The sequence below is a fragment of the Camelus bactrianus genome, chromosome 12 (genome assembly GCF_048773025.1).
Source record: "Camelus bactrianus isolate YW-2024 breed Bactrian camel chromosome 12, ASM4877302v1, whole genome shotgun sequence".
Taxonomy (NCBI): domain Eukaryota; kingdom Metazoa; phylum Chordata; class Mammalia; order Artiodactyla; family Camelidae; genus Camelus; species Camelus bactrianus.
Genome location: NC_133550.1, coordinates 32221999 through 32247345, shown reverse-complemented (window position 1 = coordinate 32247345; position 25347 = coordinate 32221999). Strand labels below are relative to the sequence as shown.

The window sequence follows — 25347 nt, the reverse complement described above, 5'->3', positions numbered from 1 at the left end:
GCCTTAATAAAAGATAAGAGCCCAGAATCAGAATCAGGAAATGTTAAGTGGGCCCTTCCTATGGGCTAGCGTTAGCTGCACTCAGCAGCATTCCTGCTGTTCCAAGCCAGTCTGGGTTCACACTTACTCTGGGAAATGCACTCGACCAAGCACTGGATGCCCGTTCTCTCACTGCATTCTCATGACAGGCCCTTACTGTAGGTTCAGTTGTCACCCCCACTGGACAGATGAGGAAATCATGGCACAGAAGGGTTTAGTGACTTGCCCAAGGTCACACAGCCCATCAGTGGCAGAACTGGGACTTGAACACAGAGTTGGACTCGAGAACACTGCTCTCCCCTGGTTTGCTCTCCTGCTTCTCTGCCGTTCATGCACATTATCTCATTTCAGTTGTACATCTGCCAAATGAGGGCAGGGTTTCTTTTTAATCCCCATTGCTAAGATTAGGAAACCAAGTCCAAGAATGTGATTGCGTGGTCAGCCCAGCGATACCCAGCCGCTGAGTGAGTGCCCTGCTTGGACTCTTTCTCTGTGTCAAGCTGCCTCACCGTGTGTTACTGATGAGGAATTTAGAAAAATGACAAAACACTCCCCATGCCCCAGTCCCTTTCAGAAGTGCCGGCTGCTTTTAGTCCCGCCCCTCCTTCTCACAGGTAAGTAATCACTACTGTTAGAAAGATTGGCTGATGTCTCCCGCCTGCCACCCAGGACTTGCATTTAGCAGAAGAGCCTGAAAGGCAGACAAGGTCAGGATTGCTTTCCAGAGGCTATGGAAGAGGGACCAATTCCTAAACCATTTGCACTTTCACTCCAGGAAATGGGTGCCAGGCAAAGAAAGCTGTGAGCAGGTTGCTGCGTAGGAAGTGGCTTGGGCCTCCTCGTTCCTGGGGCTTCTGGAGGAAGTAGAGCCTGTAGGTCACCACTGGCCACCCCCCTCCCTGAGCATCTCCCAGTGCCGGCCACTCCTCTGGCCAGCTCATCCTCTATGCCACCTCCCCAGGTCTGCTGGCCACTCAGTAACTCTTTAACCTGAAGAACACTTAAAGGAAACGAGGAGTCTCAGCTAAAATGGGTGTTTATAACTTGAAAAGTGCTGCTGATATGCCTACCAGTCATTTGCCCTGAAGTAGGTATTAGCTAGAGCAGCATTTCTTGGAATTAAAAAAGAACTATGAATACACTGTTTGGCTGTATCTGCAGTCAGGGGCCTCCAATTAATGGCAGGAAGCCTATATTCCTGCTGGACTGCAGCCAGCATTGTGCATGTGCGTGTGCGTGTGCAAGGGAGAGAGAGGGGGAGAGAGAGGGGGAGGGGGGAGAGAGAGAGAGAGAGAGAGAGAGAGAGAGAGAGAGAGAGAGAAAGGATGAGCTGGCCAGAGGAGTGGCCGGCACTGGGAGATGCTCAGGGAGGGGGGTGGCCAGTGGTGACCTACAGGCTCTACTTCCTCCAGAAGCCCCAGGAACGAGGAGGCCCAAGCCACTTCCTACGCAGCAACCTGCTCACAGCTTTCTTTGCCTGGCACCCATTTCCTGGAGTGAAAGTGCAAATGGTTTAGGAATTGGTCCCTCTTCCATAGCCTCTGGAAAGCAATCCTGACCTTGTTTGCCTTTCAGGCTCTTCTGCACTTTGGGGTCTGACACTGTTGTGGTTTTACAAACATGTTGCTTTTTGTGAAGTGAGTGAGCGGACTTTTCTGGTTCCATAAATACTGCTGGAGGCATCTGGGGCTCCAGGACACATGCTTCCTCCTGAAACACACCCCCAGCAAGCAGGTTGGCATTCAGAATATTGTGTCGGCTCCATTTCTTGAGGACCTGCTGTGTGCCGAGCATCTGCCCCACGTGGGGTCCAAGGCTCTGCTGCGTGGTGGGTAAACATGACCTTCCCCTTTTTATGACTAAAGAAGATGGAGCCGAGGAAGGGGCAGTGAGCCTGTCCACAGCTTCACAGTTGTGAGCGGCAGAGCCAGGATTTTTGATGTCAAACTAGGACAAGCACTTGACCCAAGTTTCTGGGGACTTGGGCAGTCATCACTGCCCTGTTTTTGAGGTGTTTGTCTTCGGTTCTGTGCCCACTGCCCTCCTGAGGGCTGTGACTCAGCCTCCCCTTCAAGATTCTTGTCCTGCAGGCCCCTCACTGGGCACGCCTGCCCCGCGTCTCCCCCCTCCAGCAGGGCGTGGGGGCCGGCCACACTCACCCCATTAGCTGGGCGAGCCTGCTCCGGGTCTCCCCAGGACCACGGCCATCTAACATCCATTTCCCCCAAAGATGAACTGTCACAGCTCCTCATTTCAGACAGTGTAAAATGCCACGGTCAGCGCCAAGACTGAACAAAGCCGACCGGTGCTTAGCCTCTGAGAGAGGAGAACACTGTGAACTCTCCATCGCCTTCCTTTTGATTTGCTATTCAATTAAGAAAGAAAAAAAATTGGAGAGGATCAGTGAGTAGAAATCTAATTTGAAAAAAACAGAACCAGTTCACACAAACAGGAAGTGTGGTGTGCTGTGAGCTGGTCGAATGCTGCTTCAGGGCTTTTTAAAATGACAGTGCATATTCTAGACCCTGTGTGCGTCTCTCCTGCCTCCCTTAATGCGCCGGCGTTCTTAGGTGTAGCTTTCTGGGGTCAGAGGAGCAGGGCTGAGCATAAGGGACGGGGTGGGAGTGACATCTCGTGCACCCTTTGCTCCTCCGGCCACTGTGGCTTCCCTGGTCTTATTGTCCATTTACTTCTGTTTTCCTTGGGAAATGTTTGCTTGCAAAGGAGATAAACCCACCTGATGCTGCTAAAACAAAAGGGGAGTTTACTGGAGGGGCAAGCCCTGGGGCAGGAAGGGTATTTGGGTTCGTGCCTGGCTCCCACTTCCATTCCCACCCCATCGGGCATCAAGGGGTCAAGGATTTGGCTGTGACTCCCCAGCGCGCGCTCTCTGGCCCTCGAGTCTCTGCCACTGCTGCTTTCTTGGTCTCTACCTCTCTCCCTCCCTCCTGCTCTCTCTCATATACAGACCATGTAGCCACCTTGAAATGGTGCCTTCAGCCTAGAGCCTTCATTTCCATTTCCACTGCCAGATCACCCTGTCCTTCTGGTCTTCAGTGCCGCATTCATGGGAAAGAGCATATGACTGATCCATGTCTCTCTCTGCCTCCGTTTCCATAAAGACAGGGATGTTAATAATACCCACGTCTAGAATTTCTGTGAGGGTGAAATGAGTTAGCGTTGCTTAACTCACTTAACTCTGTATAACTCTGTGCCTGGTACATAATTAGTGCTCAAAACGTGTGGCTATTTCTGCCGCCCTCTCTTGTTATTCAGTAGTCCTTGTAGAAGGAGTCATGTGATCAAAGATGTTTTCAAAACTACTTCAAAAAGAAAACAACTGGCATAGAAAAAGTTTGTTTCTCTTGAGGCACTAATATGAACACTTCATGACAAGTAAGCTCTTCGTAAGATATTTTTAATGTTCAAAGTCCTGCCACTGATACACATTTCATTTGATTCCCCTAGTATTTTGCAGTATTAGTTAAAGACTGTTCCATAAGGGAGGAAACTGAGGTATTGAAGTTAAGGTATTGCCGGAGGGTATGTGGTCTGCAAGTGACAGAGCCTCAATTCACATCTGGTCTCAACTCTGAATCCTGTGTGTTTTCAGCTTCATCAGAGGTGGAAGGTTTCATAATCCATCATATTTCTCTTTATACTTTGGCTGCTAGCAGCTCAAGCTAAGTGGACGCCCAGACTCAGCACTCCCCTAGCCATGGCTCTCAGTGTATTTCTTGTATTGTGATCAACTGCAGTACGCAGAAACAGTAGATCTGCTTTGTAAAACACAGCATTTGTGCTTTTACAGGTAGACAAATTATGCCCTCCCAAAGCATGAAAAGTGATGAGGGTAGATTTTACTTCTAGAATGTCATGATTTCTGTTTGTGAGAGAGGACAGGCTCTGGTGGATGCAGCCCGGACCTTCTGCCTGCCTACGATGTGGGCCTCTTTTCCAGCTTCCATGTCAGGGGTATTTGCCCATCTCTTTCTGGAGAAAAAGGGTCCCTTCCTCCTCCCCAGATTCTCTCTCTGCCTCTCTCTGATTTGGGGGCGGGAGAGGGGCTTTTCTCACAGGCCCTGGCAGTGGCACATGGTCAAAAGCTTGCTGAAACCTCTCTGAGGCTGCAGTGGGGACAGCATCTTTGTGGAGCTCTAAGCAGGGTCAGCCCCTTAAAGATTTGAAACTTGTCACCAGTAAACCAAAGTGCATTATGGGAAGGGTTGATGTGTGTCTGGGTGGAGTCTAATGGTTTTCTTGGTTTTTGTCTCCAGTTCTTGGTGGGGGGTGATGCTGGGGTGCTTGGTCAAACATCTCACACAAGATTCTGATTTCCTCCAGAGTTCCCCTTCCCCTAGACAAGAGCCAGACATACCTGGCCTGAGTCCCAACTCTGGTGCCATGCAACCTCCTGAGCCTCATTTTCCTGATCTGTAACATGAGGGTCGTGTTACCTCCCACAGGAGTTGGTGGTAACAGCCAGCGGTCTTAATGACACTGATAACAAGGACAGCAGACACTCAGAGAACACTTTACCTACCATGTAAGAATACAAGCTAATGCTTATTAAGCGCTCACGATATCGCAAATGCATTAGTGAGCACTTTGTGTGTTTTCACACGTTAATATCTCACAATGGCTGGTGAGAAAAGAGAGGTTAAAATTTGCCCAGAGTCACACAGCAAGTACACAGCAGAGGTGAGACCCAGAGATGAATGGAAGGCTCAGACCACAGCATGCAGTGGGTTTCTTGGCCCTTCCCCAGGGACTGTGAGGCCAGTAGCCTGTCTCCCCTGTGGGGTCATGCTTGCTGGCAGGGCGGTCAGGGCCTCCCCTTGTTCCTCTTTCTCTGAGCCCCTTCCACCCTCCACTCATCATTTTCTTTCTCCTGTAAAAACCCAGCCTTGGCCTTAGCAGGCTGCATGAGGGGCTGGTTTTGCAGTTTCCTCCTAAGAGCACCTGCAGGGTTCTGGGGCCCCCAGATCCCCAGGAGGGACAGGGACACCCCACTGGTTCTGAAAGGGGCCTGAGAGCATCTGACCAGAGAAAACAACCAGAAGCAAGGGGCTTGTGTGACTCTCCCTTTTAATTTTCCTTATTTTGCCAAATCAGTCCTCTTCTTAATCTAGATGAATTCTGTCTCCCAAATCCCACTAACAGACTTCCCAACACACCCATCCAATGGGGCTTTGTCTTCTGAGCATCGCCTCAGTACCCCCACCTTCTGGAAAATAGCCACCTCTCACGAGCACTTGCTGTCTGCCAGGCATGGCTACTCGGGGGACCAACCTCACCCCCACCCTGGGGTACCGCCCTGTCAGCCCCATTCCTGACAGTGCAGACAAGGCACAGGGGCCAGACCGCGTGCAGCCTGGTGACCTCGCCACACAGTGGTCCATGGTTCCGCTCTGGGACTCCGCCTGCGATGCTCGCAGATGCCAAAGTCTTGCTCAGGCTGTGGCCGGCGGCCAAGTGGGAATTTACTCTTCTCCCTCCCCTGATGCTCACCCTCGGTAAATCACTCCCTGTTTTAGTGGTATTGTTAGAGCCAAAATAAAACCTCCCCGGAGGCCCCATATATCTGCCTCTGGCTTACTGCTGGGACCTCTGGTCAGGAGAGAAGTGCCCCCAGGAGGTGGTGAGTCCTATCAAAGGGTGGGGGGTCCGAATTGGACTCTGGGGAGGGGGCTGCCTCAGTTGCCCTGCCCCCAGTGCCCTTGACTGTGGTGACCTTGGCCAGCCCTCCCTGGAAAGGGGCTCCATCCTGTCCCATTAGAGCCCAGAAGACTGAGTGTATCGGGGTGTTTTCTGCATCTCTTCCCAGAGAGAAAGGGCTAGATAAAGCGAACTCTGTTCAGCCTAGAAAAGGAAGGAAGTCCTGACGCAGGCACAGCATGGACGAGCCTCAGAGGTGTTGCGTTCGGGCAGTAAGCAGACACAAACACTGTCTGATTCCGCACATGAGGTACCTCGGGGAGTCAGGCTCATAGAGACGGAAGGCAGAAGGGCTGTCGCCAGGGGCTGGGAGAGGGGGAGTGGGGAGTTAGTTTCAGTCTGGGGCGATGGAAAGTTTCTGGAGCTGGATGGTGGGGATGGTGGCACAGCAACGTGAATGTATCTAATGCCATTGAACTGCACACTTACAAATGGTTAAAATGGTAAATCCTGCATTGTGAATTTTGTTCCACAATTTAAACAAACAAACAACCTAGGTGGTTTTCTGCTTATGTCCCTGCCCACGGGGTTCCTTTTGTTCTGTGGAGTGAGGGTCTGGGGAGTCATCCGGGGACCTCCCTGGGTCTCCCTCCTGCACCTTCAAGGCCTCAGTGTCAGTTTTCTGGGCTGCTGTGAGCAGCTGCCGGAGAACTCGCTGAGTTACTGAGCTTGTGAGATCAGCTGCATCAACCCTGTCATTTTACAGAAGAGAACGGAGACCCCGGGGAGGCCTGCCTGAAGCAACACAGTGTGTTAGAGAAGGGATGACAGAGAAATACAGGGTGCGCAGTTAATGTCGAGTGTCATAAACAATGAACAGATGTTTTAGTGTAAGTATGTCCCATGCAGTATTGGGGGCACACACACAAATTACCTGAAGTTCCAATTTCACTAGCACTTTGCATTTTCTTTGCTGAGTTTGGCAAATGACATCAGAGGCCACCCACGTCTCATTCTCCCGGGTGTCTTAGCGCTTCCTGGCCAGCAGCTGGTGGTGGAGAGCGGCCTTAGGAACACAAGCTCCCGTGTCAACCTGGTAACCTGTGTGACCTCAGGCACGCTACTCAGCTCTATGAGCCTCAATTCCGTGTCTGCAAACATGGATGATAATAGTCTCTACCTCATGAAATGGGAAAGGATTAAATGATAAGACCGGGGAAGCCCTTAGCACAGTAAGCATTCAGTTAGTGGTAATGCTTCAGTTATTCTCGTTACTTTCCTTCCTTTGTGGATTAAAGATAACCATTTACTTGAGGCTGTGGTGCCAAAAGAGAAAAACATTGGTCCCAGCCTTGCTGTCATAGGCTGTGTGACCTTGGGTGAATCCGTGAACCTCTCTGGGTCTCAGTTTCCTCAGCTCTAAATAGGACCAGACAGTTCTAAGATGACTTTCAAATTCAGGAGTGTAAATTGTACCTCAATAAAGCTGTTAATAATAACCTTTTTTTCAAGTTCCAAAGTGTGCCTCCCCTGTGTCTGCACGAGGCACCCCTGTCGGTTTTCTCACAATGTTTGAGACCCTGAGCAGTAGGGCCCCCTTTCCCCATGTGGCAAATGAGTCTGAGGACTCAGAAGAGCTCAGTAACTTGCCCAGGGTCACACAGCTGTTACACGGCAGAGCCTGGCTTCCAACGCTGGCCATTCTTACCATCCTCTACAGACCAGGGATTGACCTCCCTGGAGGTGACGGAGAGTGGGCAGGGTCCCACAGCCACAGCCTCCGGTCAGGAAGAAGAATCCCTGGGTAGTGGGTTTCTGGGCAGGCTCACCACCTACCAGACTCCAGCAAACCCAGGCGGGGCAGGTGTGCATGGCTCTGAAAGGCCCACAGAAACTGCGTGTGGACTAGTCTCCCTGCTGCTTTGCCGCCACCATCGTGGACAATGAAGGTGCAGCTGGCCAGCAGAGATGTCTTCAGCCTTTAGTCATCCACCCCTGTTTGTCCATCCCTTATGCCCCTGAAGTAGGGTTGGCAAGAACAGTGCCTGTGATGAAGGCACTCTCACCGAGGCCTCTGTCAAGCAGAGGACAGAACAGAAAACAAACACACCCTCTTCCCGCCTGGCAGAAGTAACTGCATATTTCATCAGGGGTTCGCAGCGGCTCACCTAGAAGCCTTAGCAGAATATGTAGCCAGATGCTGTTTAGTCCTTTGCTTTAGGGCCAGCTTCAAAGTTCAAAGGAGTTTCTGTCCTTTTCATTATCTGACAAACCATTCTGAAATTGGGTTTTGGGTGGTCTCTGCTGACCCGTGAAGACTGTGTCGTACATCCCTCGGGTGCGGAGTCCAAGCTTGAGGCCAGACACTGGAGCTGCCCCTCCGGGTGTTCTAAGAGGAAAACCACAGCCACTGGACGGAAATGGAAACCTAAGGGGCTTGTAATTAAAAGGCTGTGGTATAAAGCCGGGGCCTGGGATGGTACCTGCTATGGCGAATTAAAAATGGACCCTTTCCGCAAAGCAAATGGGAAAATCCCAGTGACGGTGGGTCACTGGGAGCTGGAAAACAAGAGGCAGCACACATCTGCCCACCCATCTCCACATACACCACCCCACCCCCAGACAGAGGAGCTGAGCAGTGCTGCTCCACAATGGGCTTTTCTAGAAATGGCACTCCAGGTATACTGGTGTAATGCGGTAGGATGGGGTGCGCTAGGATGCGAGGGTCCTCAAAGGCTGCTGTAAACCTGCTGGAGGGCTGAGACGTTACATGTAATTTCTCAAGTGTTTTCTAGACACGTGTTTTAACTGCACTTAGATACGTGTGATTAGAACACACTGCCAAGTAATGTATCTGAACAGCCTCATATCTGTCTAGCAGAACTCAGGGCCCTGAAAGACTAGGGTGTGGGGCAGATAAGTCTGAGCAGACAGATTAGAGAAGAGATCAGGGACAAGTTTAATAGATTAATTAGGGAGAATGATTTTGCTCACTTGGCAGTTTTGTCTGGCCCACCAAGCTGCCTTCAGTCACCAGTGTAATTTTGAACAGACAGGTCTCTTGGGACCTAAAAGGAAACAGGCATTTATTTGGCTACATGTTCCCCACCCTCCCCACCGAGTGACGATGTAATCATGGCAATGACAAATTACACTAGTAGAACGTTCTAGAAAGAATAGTACCTGCTCTCTGACAATTACTGGGGATTCCTGAGATCTTGATTGGTCAAATGGTGTGATATACCCCACTGGGCCCTACTTTTAAGACCTTTTAAGGTCAAACCTTGCTCCCAGCTCATCCCATTAACCCTTTGAGGAGCAGTAGATGCGTTAACCTAGCTGAGAGCTGACACCAAGGCTGGGGACGTGGCCTCTCCACCCAGGTGACTGAACTTACACGAATCCAAACAGAAATTTGCTCCTCAGGGCCCAACAAGGCAGGGCTATAGGGCCAACAAGAGGGCCGGTGGGTGTGGGTGGGCCCCAGGAGCACAGGGCTCTCAGGAAGCAGGGCCCCCACACCCTGGCATGGAGTCTCGGATGGAGATGGAGTGGAGGTGATGAGATTGGACAAGTCCATCCACCCCTAACACACTGCGGATGCTCCTCAGTGTTTGTTGAATGAAGAAGTCAGTGTGCTTTTATAATTGCATTTAGACAGAAATCTCTACTCAGAAGCTGAGGAGGAAATCTTTGGGCCTCCAGTCTCCTTCTTTCAGTCTCAGTAGGTATTTACTGAGCATCTGTGACGAGCTAGGCAGGGCTGGAGGTGTAGCAGTGAACACGACAAAGAAACTCCTTAACTGCATGGAGTTTGTGGAGAACAAGCAAGTGGTCACAGTCACGAGCTATGCTGGGAAGGAGGAGTACCGGGCCCTCACGGGCTCGGCAAAGTCCTCCCAGGAGGCGACATTTTAGCCTCGGCCTGTCAGGTGAGGTAGGGGTCGGCAGGCAGAGGGGAGGGAGAAGTGGCCCCAGGCAGATAGCGGTGCCTTCTGGTGGGCACTGGGGTAAAATCCAGGACTGACAGAGCCGATGGCCTCTAGACATAGCACAATTTTTGAAAATACTACTACTCATAGCTGTGATGTCTCACTGCTCTCAATCAAGAGAATCTTCACTTCCCTTTCACAGGCTGCAGCTTTAATTGGGTAAGTGGTTCCCTTAGAAATAATGAGAGATTGTAATAAGTCACTGTTCAGAAGTCTTTGCAGGAACTAATTTGCAAGTCTCTTCAGGCTCGGCCTTAAAACTTCCCCAAAGCTGTGAGGACGTGTAAATCAAAGCCCCTGAGAACCACGCTGGGTTTCAGACTAAAAGAGAAGAGGAAGTGCCCACAGTCAGCACACACCGTCTCTGAGTCTCAGTTTGTGGCAGCTGTGAGTTTGCTGTCTTTAAGAAGTATGGAGTTGGGAGCTGGAGTAGGACTCTCACACACAAGCCACCCATCCCTCTGAGGTTAGCACAGAGTTTAGAGTCCCAGACCTGTGTTTGAAAACTAGTCCGTCATGGCGTTCTGCATTTTGCAGTGTCCCTGTGGGAAGTGCTAGTTGCAATGAGCTATTTCTCCCCCATTTCAACTAGAGAAAACAGTGGACACCCCTGAAGTCCTGCCCCCAAGGCCTGGATCATCCACAGGCCCCCATCCCTGCCCAGGAAGACTTGCTCCCCTGCCCGCCCTCCCAGGGGACCACCTGCTCTTGTGGTTGCTAGAGGGGCTGGGGTAGAGGATGACGGGGCAGGGGCCAGTGAGGAAGGCAGTGGGCGGAAAGGGATGAGGTAGACAGCCAGTGTCTGTCTCCCCTTCAAGGCCCAGTTAAAGCAGTACTATGCTTGCTTTTGCTTAATTGTTGGAAGGGAAAATGTGGTTTACAAAATAGTGGAATCATCAGTAAAATGTAAGAACTAAGCTGGAAAAATACACCAAAACACTCATAATAATTATCTCTGGTCAATGGAAGTTTGGGGGATTTTTATTTTCCTCTTATTGTTTACCTCTAATTATTACTTTTAGTTTCTAGAATTGTTTTAAATATTATAGCAGGAAAAAAAGAGAAACTGAAACAGACATAGAGGCCAAGATAAGCTGGCAGAGAAACGGACACATGGCTAGAATGACCAATAGACCAGGGCAGTCTAAACTTGTCTCCCCTCTGACTCGCTCTGTCACGTTGAGCTAATGGCTCTCTGAACTTCAGCTCTCTCATCTGTGCAGTCATGTGCCCATGCCGCCTGTCTGGACTATCTTATCAGTTGTGGCAGTGCTCAAGGGAGAAGATGTAGGGGAACCTGGTAAATTATGAGATTGTGTACATGAAGAGGATTATTTTTACCCAGTAATTAAGTACTGAGGATTTAAACAGTATTTTTTTTTTTTTGCAGGTGATTTGCTAGAATAATTTGTTAAGAATGCAGATTCCTGGGCACAGATTGGCTCCCTGGGAGTGGGGCCCCAGCATCTGCATTTTAACAGACACATACATGCCCCTTCACCTCCCCTGCAGATTCTTGTGTTCATTAAAGTCTGAGATCCAGGCATGTAAAGAAATGGCATCATGGCAAGAACATGAGAACCGGCTATGTAGAACCATAGTGTGTGTGGTTAAATAATGTGTATGCTTCTTCAGAGGCAGCTCGACAAAGCTAGGGAAGGGAGATCTGCAAAGGGTGGGTCGGATTTAGAAAGATGAAGAGGACAGGAGGTGCGGAGCATCTGGCTGGGGGTGCCTGGGGAGCAGGGGCACAGAGGTGGGAGGGGATGTCCTCCCCCTCCTCTGGTCTTCCTCTCTGGATGCGTGTCGGGCTGCTGGGGTGGTGGTTGGGGTGATTTTGCACTCTCTGTTCTCCGATCTCCACCTGCCCCCATGACTTGGGGGCTCTAAGTAGCACTAGGCTGACTATAGTACAGACTTGCATCTGGTTCCCTAACCTACTGGGCTGGCTGGTGTCCGATGATGGCAGAGCCACTCCAAAAACAAAGGCAGCATCGTCACCTGCCTCTGGGTCCATGTACTTACTGGTCTTCTCCCAGTAGGCTCTGAAAGCCTGTCTGCATCGCCGCCCCTCCCCACCCCCCGCACCTGGTTCCTTCACCCATTCATTTGAGAGGCAGCATGGCGCGATGGCCAATGCACCCAGGAGCCACCTGCCCAGACTGGAATCCTGTCTCTGCCTCTCGCTCACTGTGTGACCCATGACCAGTTACTTAACCTCTCTGTCCACATGGCTGCTCATCACTGAGGGTTACCATTAAGGATTCTCACTGAGATGATACCCACAATGCAGGGCTTACATACAGGGCTCCGTAATTGTTAGGTATTGCTAAAAATTATCAGCTGTTTCACCCAGGTTCATGGGAACCTACTGTGCTAGGTGTGGAGGAAGGGCTAGAAGCACTAGATGCTTATCATGCTGGGGCCTGAACAGGTGTGAAGCCGCTTCTTGTGACACAGAATGATGACAGCAGTGTGTCCAGGGCACAGGTGGCACAGAGCGTGGCGCGGCTGCCTTGGCAACTGGCCCAGAGGAGGAGATAGTGGGGTTGGGCCTTGAAACAAGAAGGGGCAGAACTGGGTGTGGAGGCATTTGGGGGAAGGATGAGAGCTGTGAAAAGCAAAAAAGCCTAGGGTATGACATCCTTGCTCATTTTCAGCTCTGCTTTGCAAAGAATGGGATAGGACGGCCTCTTGATCGCTCACCCTCTGACTCTGCAGGAGGCCGACAGTTGAATTCAAGGCCACCTCGGAGCAGACGGAAGGTAGTTCCCCAGAAGGGCTCTCCTGGCTCCTGGGTTGCAGCTGCCAGAAGAGTCCCAGCCTGGCAGGCACCCCAGCCCAGCTGCAGGGTAGTCAGCCTCTCAGAAGCACCTCTGCAGCACCCTGACGTCAGTGCCGGTACACGGTGAGCATCTTCCCACTGGCCTGCAGCGGCTGTGCAGTGTCCTTCTGAGCATGGCCTGCTGTCCTCTGCTCACAAGCTGTCTTCCTGGGGCCAGTCTTTGCCACGTGCCCCCTTTCATTGTTTGTGCCTTGACTTTGGCTGTCTCCTCTGGCATTCCAAGCCAAAGAGCACACACTAACCAGAACTTTCCTTGGAGGGCTGGTTTGCTGCTCACACGGCTTTAGAGGAGTGGAGGGTGGATATATCCATCACCCAGATTCGGCTGACCCTCCACCCTGAAACAAGCACAGTCCAAACACAGTTGCACCCCCACCAGCAGAACAAACAGGAAGTTCAGTCCATAGGCAAACCAAAGCCCAAAGGTGTGCACCAGAGAGATTTCACTATTGCCTGATGCGTGCGGGCTGGTGGCTCTCTCCCACGACCTTGGAGCATAAGCCCGGCTTGGGTTGGAAGTGTCAAGAAAACAAGCCTGAAGGGAGGCTTCTCCTAGTTTTATTTGGGGAGATGGGGAGCAGAGGAGGAGGCAATCTGGTACCTCCTATCTTGTCTATGGGCTTTCAACCTATCGCCCCGAGGCCAAATTTTGTAACAGAAGAGCAAGCCAGCTGGTGTGACCCCAGCACCCCTCCTTGCCAGTCCTGAGACTCAGGACCAGAACTGGACCTCCCTGACTTTCAGTGTTATCTGTCAATCAGAGATGAGCTTACCCACCTCTCAGGGTTGACATAGGGACTCAGGAAATACATCACGTTTCTAGCACCAAGTAAAGGTTTCTGAAATGTTAGTTCCCTTCCCTCCCCTTCCCCAGGATGATCCCCATGTGTCATGATCCCAGAATGTGATTTCAAATGAAACCATGGCCTCCCCCAAGGGCGTTTGTTCCCCAAATAGTCCTTAGTGCCTGGTGCTGTGCTGGGCTTGGAGGATCCAGCTGTGAAAGAGACAGGAGTGGTGCCTGCCCCCATGGTCTGACGCCCTGCAGTTATTCTGGCCTTTGCTAGAGTTTCTGGTGATGGCAGGTCTACCTCGGGCATCCTGGCTCTGGCCTCAGGCAGGAGAACATGGAACCAGTTTCCCAGCTATGTATTATTGTTCCTCCAGGGAGATCATGGAACCCTGGTGGCTGGAAGTTGTGTGCTGGGGCTCAGGGGCAGGGAGTGGTGGGTCATGTCCATGCTTTGTATGGCCTCTCAGGGGTCAATGACCTGAGACCATTTGGACTTGACTGTGCCAGTAGCATGTTCTGTATTGGCCCACGTGCCGGGAGCTAGCAGGGCTTTTTCTGCACACACGCAGACCCTGGGAAGATGAAAAGCAATGATGCCTGTTACTCTAAGGACCTTCTAGTTCTTGACCACGTCTCAGCAGGAAATCTAGACTGTTGGCACATTTTCATGGCTGTTTTAACCCCAGGAGCATTTATTTGCATGTGGCCTGAAAACCAACTCTGAACTTTCACTTACTTTTAAAAAATTCATCTCTCACATTGAAAATCAACCTTCTTATCCTATTTCTGAGTTTCCCTGCATCTCTTATCCCTTCTCCAAGCCCACCCTCCAAGGGGTCAGGGATGAGAGGGACTTCAGGATGGGGGATGGGCAAGACGATCATCACCCACATTACTAGATAATGAAACATCTCTTGGTGTTTCGCCAGCTGAAGTCACCCGGTCCCACTCCCCTCAAAGTGGCGGGATAAAAACCTGAGCTCAGTTAGGTAAACCCATTCATATTGGTGTCTGGGCATCACGGAGGCGTTTGCTGAATCTGGGCGGTTGACATCATCTCTCAGATCATCAGTCTCCAGGGTCCCTTGGCTTCCTCCTTCCCAGCCTGTTCATCACTTCTAAGACCAGATGGCAAAACAAACTGTGATTTATTCTGCAGTGACGTGAAGAACTGGAAACTTTCTTTCCTTCTGGGATTAAGTATTTATTAAGCATTTTTAAGCCCTTATTTGCAGACACATCATCCACCAAGAGAAGGCATCAGCCTGTTCTTTGAACTTGACAGGTACTGTCTAGTTTAATCCTCCCTGTGCACTCTTTTGTGTGGGAGGTGCTACCAGCCCTATTACATGTAGGGAAACCAAGGCCCAAACCAGCTAAGTGACCCACTCCAGGTCACACAGCTGGGATTCCCACCCCTGCCGCTCGTCTCTAGAGTGTGCGCCCCTCTCCGTGATGCTAGGCTGCCATCAGGCTCTTTAACTAGAAGATGTAGGTGAGAAGTATCTTGCACGTAAGTATAGAGTCCAGACTTTGATTTTTGCTTAATATAAGATGTTCAGATCACACAGGGAAACGATCTCCAAATTGATCCAAGATTCCCCTGTGGAGTGGAAGAAAGAGGAAAGGGGACGTTTATAAGGCCTTTGTGGGAGGGAGGAACCCTAGGACTGTGGCTGTCGAGAAAGGGCCTTGCCTGCTATGGGAGCATCTTCGAACCTGGAGAGCTCCTCAGTGCCCACTCCTGCACCCTGAAGCCTACCCACCAATCAGTTCTAAGCCCCTGAGCCCGGGTCACTTGGTGGTAATAGGGGCCAACACTATCACTGGCTGTGTTTCAGGCATTCTTCTGAGTGCTTTACATATTCTGTGAGGTTGGTCCAACTGCTATTCCTTTCCTAATGGATGAGGAAATTAAGGCACAGAGAGGTAAAGTAACTTGCCCAAGGTCACAAAGTGTGGCAGAACCAGGGTTCAAATCCAAGGAGATTGGCTCTTATCTCCACTGGCTCTGAGGGGAGGAACTCTGCATTTGAGACTTGAAGTTAGGAGGAGAGGTGGGTTTGGGGGTGGAGTGGAGAAGGGGCGGGTGTCTTCGAAAAGGGGTGATGTGAGCTGAGGATGCCAAGGTGGCTGTTCTCCAAGGTCACCTCTGGTGAGGGTGAAGGCCTGAGTGTTCACTGGGGCTGCCCAGGAATGTGGGCTCGGGCCCCTCCCTGCACCTCCAGCTCTCTCTGGCTGGGCCTAGCTGCTCTGAGGAAGGCAGCAGGGTCCTCCCTGTGTCAGCAGCTCCCGAGACAGACAGCGGGGAGGGGCAGGAGGGCCGTGCTCCTGCCTGCAGCGCTGTCAGCCGAGGGGCACCCAGCGGCGAGTGCTGCCGCTGGGAGGGGCGCGGGGTGCTTGTTCAGACCCTGCTGGCAGAGGGGCCGATGACTTCACCCTTCCCTACAAAGTGGACGGGGTCCTTTCTGTTACTTCTATTTTTTTTAAATTTATTTCAAAGCGGTTGGAGATACTTAACTGCTTGAGGGAAATCCAGCCCCAAAATTCCTAAGAAAGAGGGTGGCTGGTTTCAGGGCCTGATGTTGGTTCTGCTCTGTACAGGAGAGAGGTCCCTCCTGAGGGGCCAGTAATTCTAGGTCCTAGGTAAGCACATGATGGATGGCGTTCATTGCCCTCTCACCCTGGGCCCGTTTTTACAGAAAACAGAAACTGAGGCTCAGGGAGGCTGACTTGTCCAAAGTCATGTGGCAAACAAGGGGCAGGGTTTGGACTCAGGATTTCAACTCAAGCACCTGCTCGTTCCTCCTTACCCTCGCCCTGAATACGGATGTAGGTGGAAAATGGGATGGAGGTAATACTCTAGTCCCATAGTTCTTACTCTGCCAGGGGCAGGGGTGGGGGGCACTGGTTCATTGCATCCTTCACCCCCCAGGATCGAATGTATTATATTACACAACTAGAAGTTAGAACAGTGCTTGGCACACAGCATTCAAAAAATCGCAGCTCTTTTGGTGGTGCTGTTGGCTGTGCAGTAACAACGATAACAGTAATACTATGTGCAGTGCGAGAGGTAAGCCCAGGTCCCTGGGGGACACCAGGAAGAGGTGGGACCTAACTGATCTGAGCCCGGAGGAGTGGTCATCTTTTTGGAGAAAGTGAGGTGTGCAGGGGGGGGTCTGCAAGCCCACAGCAATTAGCAGGAAGAGAGTGACAGGAAGAGGGAGGTGTGAGGAGTGAGGCTTTGCAGCAGAAGGCTCACGTCTGCACAAGTCTCCTGTGCGAGAAAATGTAGCACTTCCAGAGAAGCCACAGCTGGCCGGCATGCCCACCGGGCAGCTCTGCACAAGGGAGCTGCTGAGAGACGTCGGACACACACGTCCAGAGTCCAGGCTCTGGAATCTAACTCCCTAAGGAAGGCAGCAGACACTCATTGGGAGCTTAAAGCACATGAACAGTTGGGTCAGTGCTGTGTTCAGAGGGACTGATCTGGTTAGTAGGGGACCCGTGCTTGGAGTCCCAGCAGCCATCCAGGCTAGAGGTGATGTGGTTTGTGCCAAGGTTGCCTGGATGAGATGTGGCCAGCCTACGGGGAGCAGATGTCCAGGAGTCTGGCAGGGCGCTGGGCACAGAGCAGCGCTGTTCCCAGAGGTGAGGACACGGAAGAGGCGGGTGACGAGTCACCTTTATACATGAGGAGTTTGAGCTTCCTGTTTCCAGGGGGATAGCCATTGAGAAGGTGAGCACGTGCTTTCTACTTTCTCCCTACAAAACAGCCACCATCGTGTCCCTGTAAGGTCTGGGGAAGGCGCTTTCCATGTAGAAGGGACAGGAAGTTCAATGAAATGAGTGTGGAGAAGGAAGGAAGGTGGGTAGACTGGGAGAAGGACATGAAGGGGAGGGAGGGACAGAAGCAAAGGACGGAGGGTGAAGGGAGGGCAGGCAGGAGGGAGGCCATGTCGCAGAGGAGGATGCTGGGGAGGGGGCAGGAGACTCCAGCTCCAGCCGTGAATGCCCGTGCTGGAGCTTTGCCCCGAGGCCTCCAACTTAGTCCTGTGTATTTCCAGATGTTTCTGGTTAGACGCTCCCATAAAACTCAGAGAAAGTGTCCCGCCCCTCTGGATTCTGGCCTGTTTGAAGAGCACCCAGGCTGACTGCGCCATAGCGGAGCCCAGAGAAACAGGGTGGGCAGGAGGCCGGGGGTGGACCTGAGCACTGCGCTGTGCACTGAGCCGGGGTGTCCGAGCTGCAAAAGGCTGGTTCAGATCTGCACGCCACCCGTGTGCCCATGGAAGGTGGGCCCCTTTCAGTTCCCTGAACAGAGCTGTAGATGTGCCGGACGTCATGCATAAACTACCGTGAAAATCCGATTTATGAAAGCCACAGGGAAAGACATCCATCCCTGTGCTGTGTGAGGCGTCCTCATTGCAGGTCTGGGCAGATGCAAAATACGGCTTCAGGGGACAAGGCAGAAACCACGCCCTGTGGCTTACAGAAATGGAACTGGTAGTTTCTTTGAGAAGAAAACTTGATTTCTCTTTTTAACACCATGTATAGATAATCTTTCTGGGACATGCTGCCTACGCCATGAGTTATGAGAATTGTTGAAATTCCTTAACAGCTTCAGCAAGGGAGTTTTATCAGCTCTTCCACCCTAAGATTTTGGTTCAGTAATCATTGCCTCAGTGTCTTACATGCACCCAGATGGCGCACCTGCCCCTCTTAGATAGATCTGGGCTGTGGATCAGCCTATGTGCTCCAGGCTCTTCCTGATGGGAATGACTGAGGTCATAAAGGTGGATCAGCTGAAGGTCAGTATGGGGGTCAATGTCTCGGAGCTGAAGACCCATGTTCCAGAACTGGGCCACCAGGGTCGAATCCATGTCTCATGACTTATAAGGTATGGGCCTTGAGATGTTTAAGCTCTCTGAGCCTCAGTTTACTCATCTGTAAAGTGGGGATCATACTTCGAGGTTGTCATGAGGGTTCACTGAGATGGTGGCTGCCAAGTGCTTAGCAGGATGCCTGGTGCATGGCGGGTGCCCAGTGTCCTGACTGGACAGGCACTGCCAGCACCCTCCATGTGGCACCCAGGCACAGTTCCCCAACAGCACACTGCGCTCCAGGCATAAACATCCCGATCACGGTGGAAAGTGCTTTGCTGGGTGAGAGCAAAGACGGACTGACGACTTTGGAAAATTTCTTAACTTTCTGGGCCTTGGTTTCTTTATCTGTAAAATGGACGTGTTAGTTTACACCTCATGGAGTTATCAGAATCAGACATAAAATTAGGTAAAGCCTCAGCACAGTAGGGCTGGGTCTGCCATCGCCATCTTTGTGACTCCCTCTTTGACGAACAGGCCTCCTGCTGTCAGTTTGGCTCTGATTACATGGTGCCTTCACATAAGGATGCAGAGTTCCCCATGGTAGTAAAGAGGCAGGAGCCCCCACATACTCGTTTATTTCTCAGTCCTGTTGGTCCCAGGCAAGAGTCCACCACGATGCAGAGCCCCTTATCCCAGCCCACGGTCTTCCCGCTCCGTCCCTGTCTCTCCACCATCTCAGATCCCCCCATTCAGCCCAGCACCTCACCTGCCACATGACAAGTCCTCACTAAATGTCAACCTCAGTAAATGTAGCATCTGGTTCTCTTCCTTCTTCCACTTGAGACTGCAGGTGAATTTGTAGTTTCCTGCTGTCTGACTGCCTTGGGGTTGGAGGTTTGTTGACGAATGGTCCATTGATCTAGACTCTTCCAGATCATTGCTTCACTCCAGACCTCATGCTGACCCTTTGTCCAGCATCTTCCTCAGAGCAGCCTAGGAGACACCAGAGTGGAGGTATTCCTGCCTCTCGAGTCACTGGAATTCTTGTTTTTTCCAACAGAAAAGAGAAATCAGGGAGGGGACTCCCTCGTCAGGTGGTTTTGCACCCGGCCTGACCTGCAGAATTCGCAGAGCCGTGGGGGGAGGGGAGTGCCAAGGCTCCCTCCCCTGGGAATGCGGGGTGGCCTGTCCCTGGGCGTCATCAGGTGCCTTTGTTCCCTAAGGGGCCTCCCCTCGAGGCTTCAGTCAGCACAGGAAGTAGATCCATTCATGAAAATCAGTCCCCCCAGACCCTGACCCCACTTGCTTTTCTGAACCTCTGCTCATTGCTTTGGCTCAGGGAAAGCCACTTAGTGTACAAAGACAGACTCCCGGCGGCCCTCCTTGCCCCACCCGCGTAATGATGTCTGTGAAACTTCCTTTCTGGAAGGCCTGGGGCGGGGGGCGCACTGCCACCTCCCAGGGCCCGCAGGCTCCTTTAGCTTCCACGGACCAGCCTGTCCTTGCCACTGGGGGCACGGACAGTCCTGCTCGCTGTTCCTGCTGAGTCTTGCTTCCTCTCCCCAACTCCCTCCCTGGCTCACATGGCCTTTCAGTCCGGCTCACAGCTTCTTATCTCTCCAGCTTCTCAGGAACACTCCTCTCTTGGGGAAGCCACTTCCCACCACAGAGAGGGCGCTGCCTGTGTCTTCTGGTCCTACTTCATCCTCACGCCTACTCGTGAGATATGCGGTCTCAGGTGTTAAGTGCTTTTGTGCCAGGGTGTACGGAGCTCTTCTCATCTGATCTTTCCCACCACCTCTGAGGCAAGGGGCTCTTGTTTTGCCCCTTTTACAGATGAGGAAATAGAGGCTTGGGGAGGTTGAAGAAGCCCCTCGCCTCTAGGCTAGGAGGTACTAGGTCCGGGAGCCTGCACACTGCCACACTGCATTATAATTTTTCCCTTGCTTCATCTGTGCCCACCGTTAGGATGTAAGATTCCTCCCCGAAGACAAACATTACCTGGCTTGGCACCTGCCACCCACCAGCACCTGAGCTGGGGCCTGGTTTCTTAGCTGTGCCAACTGAGGCACTGGGGCAGAATATGGAGCGGCTGCCCAGTTGGAGTTGTCTGTCCCCCCTGGGCCTAGAGACCAGGGCCAGGAGGTCAGGGACCTACTGGGCAGTGGGAGAGCGGACAGCTGACCAGTCCACAGCCCACCCAGGCATCAAACAGGACCTGCAGGTTGTAGTCTGGGTCAGCCCGGAGGCTAGGGCACCACTGTGTTGCGTGCCAGTCAGGCGTCAGGGCCCCTTCCACCGAGCTCAGGAGCCTGGGCCAGCAGTTCTCTCTCCTGCGCCGCCTTGGACTTGCCACTATTTGTCCTCCCCCCAAGGGAGACGGGGAAGTGAAAGGACAAATGACATCAGGCTCCCTCCTTGTCAGCACTTGAGGGCAGGGGTCTAGCTAGGGAAGGTAACGTGGGGTGTTTTCTCTTTGTTACCATATTGGCCTGAATAGAAGACGAGCAATGCCTCTGTGACAGTCACCTGTGCATCCCCAGTGCGTGGGGCAGACAGTGAGCTGTTACCACCATCACAGTAGGAGGTCAGTGCTGGCATGAGCCCCGTTTTACAGATGGGAATGCTGAGGCAAGTAACTTGCTCAAGTTCCACAGCCAGTAAGTGATGGAGCTGGATTTTAACCCCAAGCTGTCTAGCTGCAGAGTCTGTGTTCTGAGCCATTCTGCCCCTTGATGGAAACAGTTACAAAGTAACTCTTTTATTTTTCCCCATGGGAAAGAACTTTTAACTTTGAATACTAATTGCATGTGCATTAAGAGCAGCTGTGAGCCAGGTGCTGTACCTAGTTCTTTGCAGACTTTATCCCTTTAACCCTCATGACAGCCTGGGAGACTTCTGCTGCTATCAGCTCCCACTTTACAGATGAGGAAACTGAGACTTGGAGGATGGAAATGATGACCCTGGCTCATGACTGCCTCATTGCCAGAATTCGTGTCCATATGTGCCTGCCTGACTTAAGAGTCTGACCTCTGACCTCTGTGTCTAGTTAAGCAGAATCCTAGACTTCCTGGGCAAGAAACCAAATACTTTCATTTGTTCAGTATTTATTTAATAGGATCAGGGAGACACAAATTTTCTATAAAAATTTTATCCTGAAATTGGGTCATGTATTTTCTAACAGTCATTATTCTTTACAAAGAAAGAAAAGAAATTGTCAAGACTTTGCCCAGTTCTTGCTCCACTTTTCTTTAATGGGTTCCTCAATCTACCAGCCCAGGGGGACATATGCCATAGTCCCTATTCTGGATAATGAAAGAGGTCACTCACTCCTCTTTATTTTCAGAAATTCCACTGATCATGACTCTGTGTGTCACCAAAATACTCCTAAGGCTGATGGAAGTAGGGTTGTGTTCTCCACCTTACAGAGATGTTTTAGCACCATGTAGATGGCCCACCCATCGTTCTGTTCCTGAATCCATCCCTATGCCTTTCGGTTTACAGTGCAGCAGCACAAAGGGGCAGAAGTCTTGGGTTCCAGTTCCAGCTCCGCCACTTCCTGGGAGTGGGCTGATGGGTTAGCATCTCTGAGCCTCAGTTTTGTCATTGAAAATCAGGATGTGGTAACAGATGATCTCAAGGGTATTTTCCAACCCTGAAGCTCTGTTCCAAGGACTCTAGGGATGTGAAATCACTCAGAAGCTTATCTGTTAGTTCTGATCAGTCTATGTGCACGTCCCCAGAAGTGACCTGAGAAGCAGCCTGGGTTCTTAAGTTTCTCAGTAAAACAGCTAATGAATTTATACACACACACACAATTTTTTTATTGAGGTATAGTCAGTTTACAATGTTGTGTCAATTTCTAGTGTACAGCATAATGTTTGAGTCATACATGAACATATATATATTCGGTTTCATATTCTTTTTCAGTGTAAGTTACTACAAGATATTGAATATAGTTCCCAGTGCTATACAGTATGACCTTGTTGTTTATTATATGTTTACTTTAGACTAGTAGTCATGTAGGCACAAATACATCCTAAGAAGAATGAATGGAAAAAAGGAGAGAGAAAAAACTATTTTCTTGCTCCCCTCTCCCTTTTAGGATTTTGATGTCCTTTCTTTTTCACATCTTCATGTTTATTCTCTTTCAACTCATTGTAGTCATCACATTTCCAATTATGCTTTTCTCATTTCTATAGCTTCCAGCTTCGTTTCTATTTAGAGTGGACCTTTCAATATTTCTTTTAGTATAGATTTAGAATTACTGAATTCTTTCAGTTTTTGCTTGTCTGTGAAATTCTTTCTCTCCCCTTCTACTTGAAAGGATAGTCTTGCTGGATACTGTATCCTAGGTTGCAGCTTTTTCTCATTCAGAATTTTGAATATATCTTGCCACTCCCTTCTGGCCAGCAGTGTTTGTGTGGAGAAATCAGCTGAAAGCCTTATGGGGGTTCCCTTGTAACTGACTCTTTTTCTCTTGCTGCCTTTGGAATTATTTATCTTTAGCTTTGGCCATTTATGTCTTGGTGTAGGTCTGTTTGGGAAGTTCTTGTTTGGCACCATCTTTGCTTCCTGTACTTGGATATGTGATTCCTTCTTTAGGTTTGTGAAGTTTTCAGTCATGATTTCTTCAAATTCCTTTTCAATCCCCTTTGCTCTTTCTTCTCCTTCTGGGACCCCTCTTCTGCATAGGCTGGCACACTTTATATTATCCCACAGGTCCCTTATATTGCTGTCATTGGTTTTTACTTGCTTTTCTGATTGACTTCTGCTGTCCTGTCTTCTCAGTCACTTATTCGTTCCTCTGCATTATCTAGTCTGCTTTTGTCTGCCTTTAGCTTGGCTCTTGTCTCAGCCATTGAGGTTTCTGTTTTTAATTGGCTCCTCTTTATAGTTTCTATTTCTGTTTCATAGTATTCTCTGTCTCTATTCATAGTCTCTCTTATTTCCTTCAGTGCTTTTATCACCCCCTTTTTGAAGTCATGATCTAGTAGACTGTTGAGATCTATCTCATTGTTCATTCTTTGAGGGGACTTCTCCTGTTCTTTTAATTGGGAGTGGTCCCTCTGCTTCATTTTACTTACATTTCTCTGACTCTATGGATTTAGGAGTATCAGTTATCTACTGTGGTCTTGGAGGGCTGTTTTATTTTTTTATTTGTTTAAATAAGTGGGAGCATTCCTGTGTAGACTGCGTCTAATAGTTTTGTTGCAAGGGCTGTTCTTAGTATGGATGGTTGCCACCTCTTCCGTGTGTGTTGGCTGTTATCCCTTTGATTGGGGGTGTGATTGGTGGTGTGGTAATCACCTGCCCTGATTGTTGTTGTCGAGTGCAGCCTCCTTTTTTGTTCTGTGGTTGTCACAGCCTTGATTGGGGCTGGGTCTGCTCCCCTGTTGCTGGACTAGAGGCTTCTAGACCCATTTCTGTGCTGTGGTGTGTGGTAGGCAGGGTTGGAGCACTTCAGCTGGAAAGAAGAGTCACTGAGTACCTCCGCAGGAGATGTCCCATTGGGAGGTGCTCTCTATTGTCTGTCACTTTATGCGGGTTTGCTTACGAAGTACTCTTTGTTGACAATGCTGTTGTCCCCGCCTTAGCTGCGGGAATGTCAGCCATCTGCTCTAGTGTCCCCCTGGTTCTGGGCCCCAGGACCACCAGTGCAGATCCACCAATGTCAGGTGCCAGGACCTGCCGTAGCAAGCATGCAGTCGCACACCTGATTCCGTGGTGCACCACAGGGTCAACGCAGTCCCCAGCCACGCATCCACATCCGGTAAGGTAGGGTATGCCAGCCTGTTGTAAACCCGTACTTGCCTTGATTGTGCTCCAGAACTCTGCTTACTGCCTGTTCATCCCCAAGACACGGGTCCATGAAGGATCCAGAGACGGCACATTCGCCCTCCACCTGGGGCTGTAAACAAATCTCAGTCCCACCCGTAAAGTTGCAGGGCCACTGGGTATGGATTCAGCTTTCAGCCCCGCCTCCACACAGCAGTGATGGCTATGACTGAGCCCCAGCTCTCTTCTTGGAGAACACCCCAACAATGGAGCCAGCGTCTATGGCACAGCTGCATTGCACCCCTCCCCTCCACGCACACCAGCAGCGGTGTGTTTTTAATGGGGTCCCAGGCTGTTCTGTTCCGCACACACCCCAAGCCAGAGCTCACACTGTCCTCCAGTCCCCTGAGGCTGCCTCTATGCAGTGGACCCCAGCCCTCTGCCTGGGCTCCCCACTGATCTCTAGCAGCCAGTCCCGGCTTGTCCCTGCCGGCTTATGTCTAGGACTGGGGATTGCAGGGACCCTGTGATTCAGTTTCTCTTAGGGGCAGCCGCTTGGCAGACAGAACGTTCTCCTCCAAGCCTCAGAAGCTCCACTTCTGTCCCCGCTGACCTCCTAGCTGGAGAGGGGAAGTCCCAGCGTGAGGGTGCCTTTCTTCCCTGTGCTGCTCCCTCCCTGCAGAACCAGTGCTACACTGATTTTTTTCTTTTTTCCCTTTTTCTCTTACCGGATTTTGTGAGAATCCTCCTGTACTTTGAAACGAGACACTCTGCCAGAGTTCAATAGGCGTTCTGTGCGATTCAGTGGGTTTGTAGATGTGATTCTTGGTGTATTTGTGGGAGAGGGCGAGCTGTGAGTCTCTCTGCTCTGCCGTCCTGGCACCTCCCCCAGCTGATGAATTTAGATGTGCGCGTACCTGTAGTGCTCAAAGATGGTCTTCCTGTTGCACGATTATGATGATCTCAAATGGGCCATCCTTGGACAAGGGAGAAGGCAGCAAAGCAACTGAGACAGACAAAAAGTCTTAGTACCAGAGAGGCATTAACATGTTGGCACAAAGCTAGTCACACTCTTTTCTAAGTCCTGCAAGTATTTGCCTGTCACTGAGACAGATCAATATTTGGGCTGTGTCCTAACAGCCCTGGAGGAGGGAAATGAGTTGAACTCACATCTTTCATGGTGATGTAAATATGATCAGGCTGGAGCAGCCTGAGACAAAGGCGTCTGGGTAAAAGTGTTGGAAATGGCTCCTTGGGGGCCCAGGTGTGTGGCTGAGGGAGTGGTGGGGTGGGAGGAGGGCTCTGAGGCCCCATCTCAGAGCGGGCTTCACCTCTCCTCCTAGTGAAAGACACAACATTCAGGAATGAAAACCCAAGGGAATATACCCTTTGAACAATACGGAAATGGGGTATTAC

The 25347-nt window shown here is 50.9% G+C and overlaps 1 protein-coding gene and 1 long non-coding RNA gene across 9 annotated transcripts in view; one reads left to right on the top strand and one right to left on the bottom strand.

The window, feature by feature from the left end:
- Positions 1-25347, top strand: part of CHST11 (carbohydrate sulfotransferase 11) — a 245495-nt gene that overhangs the window by 206983 nt on the left and 13165 nt on the right. The window lies entirely within an intron of this gene.
- The window catches only part of LOC123612961 (uncharacterized), a 72813-nt gene continuing 57947 nt past the window's right edge, over positions 10482-25347 (bottom strand). For 2 of the 5 annotated variants that reach the window (XR_012510692.1, XR_006720263.2), the window contains one exon: positions 10482-24937. This is a non-coding gene — a long non-coding RNA (uncharacterized LOC123612961). Of the gene's footprint in view, positions 25271-25347 lie in introns of all 5 variants that reach the window. The other 3 variants (XR_012510693.1, XR_012510695.1, XR_012510694.1) reach the window with 3 other exon arrangements.